Raw genomic sequence first — 5853 nt, 5'->3', positions numbered from 1 at the left:
GGTATTGACCGTGTGGTTTAAATTAACATTATGGGGGAGATTTATCAAAACCTGTCTAAAGGAAAAGTTGCTGAGTTGCCCATAGCAACCAATCAGATTGGTTCTTTCATTTCTGAAAAGGCCTGTGAAAAATGAAAGAAGCGATCTGATTGGTTGCTATGGGCAACTCAGCAACTTTTCCTTTAGACAGGTTTTGATAAATCTCCCCTTATATGTTAATAGTTTGGACATTTACGCATGTGGTGAGAACACACGTTTATTTTTCTTTACATTCATTTATCTATAAAATGGGAAAAGGGGGCGATTCCAACTTTTATTAGAGAGGATTATACACATTTATTACATGTACCTTCACAATCTGACCCACCCTCTGATCCCCCCCTGTGCCAGCACAGCTTAATCTTGGTGGGATGACTGATGTGTGGGAGGGAGAAAAGTTACCTCACACTTACAAACAAGGGATCATGGGACTTGTAGTTGGAGGGAATCACAGTGATACGGTGGAATCACAACACAGCCAATTAGAGCTCACTTATACATTTACCCATCTTTTTTTTTTTGTAATAAATGCAATGGGGGGGGGGGGGGGAACAAACTGAGTGAAAACAAGTATGTATAAGCTTAGAGAATGCTGCATTTTTGGAGAAGCGCTTATTTTGCTACCTATTGACTTTATTCTGTGGGTCAGTAGGCATTGAAGGGCACCAACGCTGTTTGTATAATCTCAGGAATTTTGAGGGGCATTCATCAATATTTTACTAGTATATGTGCTATTATAGATGTGAAAAGTCTCCTAAGAATATACCGTCCTGCTCCAAATTCACCAAAGGTCACATGCCACTTGATGAATTAACGGCTCCTACTCCCATGCTACCTGCTTAGACTTCTTTCCGGGGCTGAAGTGACATGGTGCTGCGACTTTTGTGAGACTTTTATGAGACTTTTGGAGAAAAGTCTCACATAATGAATCAGTGCCCACTGCATAAAACTAGTCTAAAGCACTACAAATGGTAGTTCACTTTCAGATATGATCTATAGCAAAAGTTGCACAAAAGTCTCATGGGAAGTGACTAAGACTTTATGTGACAATTTTAGATTAAAAAAACAAAACAATCTAACCAGCTTGATGAATTCCCGTCTATGTCTCATAGTTGAGGTATATTATGATGGAAATTACAGGCCTCTCTCATCTTTTAAGTGGCAGAACTTGCACAATTGGTGGCTGAATACTTTTCTGCCACACTGTATAGACATGTCCTTGTTTCTCTCTTCAATAAAATATAAAAAATTTTTTTACAGCTGCCTCACCAGGTAAGTTTAGTCATCTTAGTTGGGCATATCGGTGTGGCAGCAGCTTGGCATGATGCAGATTCAGCAGACAAATCCTGTCCCAGCAAATGTGATGAAGGTCGAGATAGCAGATGTTATGGTGGCCATATCCAGACCCACAAGATATGAACCAATACCTGTGGTATATAGACAGCCATACCTATAGTACTAGGGTATGTTCACACGGCGGAATATCCAGGCATAATTCCGTCACCACTGATGGCAATGCAGGGTTGTGGACTTCCGTGCAAAGAATAAACATATTCTTTCTTTGCACAGATCAATTTTAGCAGCGGAATTACGCAGGGTGGACATACTTTAAGTCTGTAACATGTATTTAACCACATGTCCTTGCTCAGCTTTCCATGAAGAAAGTGACACTTAAAGGAGTACTCCCCTTGAAAAATTTTTTCTGGTTGCAGAAAGTTAAACAGATTTATAGATTACTTCTATTTAAAAATCTTAATCCTTCCAGTACTTATCAGCTGATATTTGCTCCACAGGAAGTTATTTTCTTTTTGGATTTCCTTTCTGTCTGTCCACAGTGCTCTCTGCTGACACCTCTGTCCATGTCAGGAACTGTCCAGGAGTATAGGTTTGGGGATTTTCTCCTGCTCTGGACAGTTCCTGATATGGAAAGAGGTGTCAGCAGAGAGCACTGTGGTCAGACAGAAAGGAAATTAAAAAAGAAAAGAACTTCCTGTGGAGCAAAAAGCAGCTGATAAATACTGTAAGGATTAAGATTTGGAAGTAATTTACAAATCTATTTAACTTTCTGGCACCAGTTGATTTAAAGAAACATATTTTCCAGCGCAGTACCCCTTTAAAGGAATAGGACTTTCATAAGAGGATAATGTGTATCTAAAATTACATATATGGTAATGAGGACACGTCTGACAGTGGATGATGATTAAGGAATCACCTCTAATGATTTATCCTTCCTGCAGAATAAACTCCTGGGAATTCAGTCCTTTAATGCTTGAGGGTGAAATCACAATAGCATAACACAAAGGTCATGGCAGCACTCATGCAGCTCCCTGGAAAAGCTGGGTACTTTAGTTGGCGCCAATCAGGAATGAAAGAAAGGGCACTCCAGAATCCATGTGTATGATTGTTGGTTATTGGATAGCAGACAAGGCATTTCGAGGGGTTTTATTCCTCTTCGTCAGGTCTCTAGTATAACATGGACACCTTTTTGTGTCTGAATTATGCCTCTGTCTCCCCGTCGGCTGAAAGTTCTGTTTGTGGGTCTAATAACCAAAGCAAAGCATCATAGGGATGGATGATCCTTCTAGTTCAGGTTATTAAACCCATACTCAGCTGGGACTTGTGGCTGCCACACAGATGCAATATAACCATATTACATAAGTCTAAAACCAGCCGTACAGTGGGTTCTCACCCAAGGACCTCCTATTTAGAGATGAGCGAACTTACAGTAAATTCGATTCGTCACGAACTTCTCGGCTCGGCAGTTGATGACTTATCCTGCGTAAATTAGTTCAGCTTTCAGGTGCTCCGGTGGGCTGGAAAAGGTGGATACTGTCCTAGGAAAGAGTCTCCTAGGACTGTATCCACCTTTTCCAGCCCACGGGAGCACCTGAAAGCTGAACTAATTTATGCAGGAAAAGTCATCAACTGCCGAGCCGAGAAGTTCCTGACAAATCGAATTTACTGTAAGTTCGCTCATCTCTACTCCTATTATTAAGCTTTAGTACAGGGAAATGCTTAACACGGGGTCACCAGCTGTTGCAAACTACAGTTCGCAGCATGCTGGGAGTTGTAGTTTTGCAACAGCTGGAGGCACCCTGGTGGGAAAACACTGCTCCATTCACCACACTACTACTGCATTTCTAAAAACAAACAAATAAATAAAAAATGTTGACATGTGATGTAAGTTTTTATTGGGAGTCTCTGTGCTGAGACCTCTACTGACCACTAGAGAGAGATGAGTGAAGCGAGCTCATTGCAGGAGATGGGCTCCTTTTATTGTCTATGGAGTCTATCCTCTACAACATGACTGATTGAGCACATTATCTAGCCATCAGTTGGAGAACGGAGACCCCGACCTATCAAAACTTAAGATGTGTCTGCATGACATTTCTCATTAGCTCATCTCTACTCTACTGAATGAGGCTAGGTTTCCACTTGGTTTTTGTTCTGGCAGTTTTTGGATATCTGCCACTGTAGTTTTTGGGCCAAAACCAGAAATGTATTCAAAAGGAATAGGAAATATAAAGGAAGGACTTATACTTCTCCTCCTTTATGGATCCACTTCTGAATTTGTCTCAAAAACTGCACTGGCAGTTTTCCAAAAACTGCCAGAAAAAAAGAACCAAGTGGAAACCTAGCCTTAGGAATTAGTTTAAGACGTACTCAAGTGGAAAACAAATGTTTTCAAATCAACTTGTGCCAGAAGGTTAACCCCTTAAGGACTCAGTGTTTTCAGTTTTTTCATTTTAGTTTTTCATTTTCTTTTTTTCCTCCTTGCCGCACATGAAATCATAACCCTTTCAATTTTCCACCTACAAAATCCATATGATGGCTTATTTTTGCACCTCCAATTCTACTTTGTAATGACATCAGTCATTTTACCCAAAAATGTATGGCGAAACAGAAAATCATTGTGCAACAATTGTAAAAAACAAAACGCCATTTTGTAACTTTTGGGGGCTTCTGTTTCTACGTAGTGAATTTTTCGGTAAAAATTACACCTCTTTATTCTGTAGGTCCATACGATTAAAATGATACCCTACTTATATAGGTTTGATTTTGTCGCACTTCTGGAAAAAATCATAACTACACGCAGGAAAATGTATATGTTTAAAATTGTCCTATTCTGACCACTATAACTTTTTTTATTTCTCCCGCATGTGGGGATGTATGAAGGCTCATTTTTTTTGCACCATGATCTGAAGATTTTATCGGTACCATTGCCTTAAGGTATAAAAAGTAACCAAAAATACGCTATTATGGACTTTGGAATTTTTTTACGTGTACGCCATTGACCGTGCGGTTTAATTACAGAACTATTTTTATAGTTCGGACATTTACGCACGGGGTGATACCACATATGTTTATATTTATTTACATTGTTTTTTTTTTTATGGGAAAAGGGGGGTGATTTAGACTTTTATTAGGGAAGGGGTTAAATCCCATTTATTAACACTTTATTTTCAATGGTATAGCCCCCATAGGGGACTATAAGGCTAGGTCCACACTGAGGAATCTCCGGGCAAAACATTTCCGGAGATTCCGAGTGCGGCCAGCGCCGACTGACTAGGACCGTGCGGACCCTGCAGTCTCCAATAGACTACAATGTGTTCCGCGAGTATTTCTGCTTGAAGAATGAGCAACGCCATTCAAGCAGATTTTCCGTTCACAACTTCCACTTGACAAATTCTGAAGTGTGAATTTGTGAACGGATAAGTATATAAGGAAAAGTATATGAGATACAATAACACCCTCCCTCCCATAATGCGGTGTTACACTTTAACCTACTTACCTGTCCTGTGTCTTGAGCAGACTCAGATGCAGGTAGGTGCAATCCCATTTGGTGGCGCACTGACGGGTGACATCCTCCTGTGCTGTGCAGCACCTCCCCACAATGCCAGGGAGGTCACACATCAGGCACGCCAGCCCCTGCAGCTCACTTGAAGTGCGGTGTCCAGTCCTCTCTCTGCGCTGAAAAATATCAGCCATTGCATGGCCGTTTTTTTATGAGCTAAATGCCGTACCCCCGCCTTACCCTTGTGGTACCCCTAGGGGTACGCATACCACTGGTTGAGAACCCTGGCTTTAGCACATGGGCTGTGTCAAGTGTAGAGCTGTTTATATGCACAATGCTGTATTGTGATTCAGCTATAAGAGGGCACCCATAAAGGAGCATTGGGCCCTACTGCATACCCCTGCGGGAATTGTTGCATGCATTACTGCCATTAGAGATGAGCGAACTTACAGTAAATTCGATTCGTCACAAACTTCTCGGCTCGGCAGTTGATGACTTATCCTGCCTAAATTAGTTCAGCTTTCAGGTGCTCCGGTGGACTGGAAAAGGTGGATACAGTCCTAGGAAAGAGTCTCCTAGGACTGTATCCACCTTTTCCAGCCCACGGGAGCACCTGAAAGCTGAACTAATTTAGGCAGGATAAGTCATCAACTGCCGAGCCGAGAAGTTTGTGACGAATCGAATTTACTGTAAGTTCGCTCATCTCTAGCTGCCATATTATGGGCGACACTTCTAGAGGAAAAAAATCTGACACCTGACAGGGCATCATTTGGATGTAAACGGAGCCACATGGGTGAGGCTGGATGGCCAAACACTGTCAATCATGTCCTGTTTAGATGGACCTTTGCAGTGGTGGTCAGCATCAGTTCCTCCTCCAGAATAAGGAGGTTGTCCTAACCCAGTGTTTCCCAACCAGGGTGCCTCCAGATGTTGCAAAACTACAACTCCCAGCATGCCTGGACAGCCTTCGGCTGTCCAGGCATGCTGGGAGTTGCAGTTTTGCAACAACTGGAGGCACC

The sequence above is a fragment of the Hyla sarda genome, chromosome 11, assembly GCF_029499605.1.
Source record: "Hyla sarda isolate aHylSar1 chromosome 11, aHylSar1.hap1, whole genome shotgun sequence".
In the NCBI taxonomy this organism is placed as follows: domain Eukaryota; kingdom Metazoa; phylum Chordata; class Amphibia; order Anura; family Hylidae; genus Hyla; species Hyla sarda.
This window is presented reverse-complemented; position numbering follows the sequence as displayed.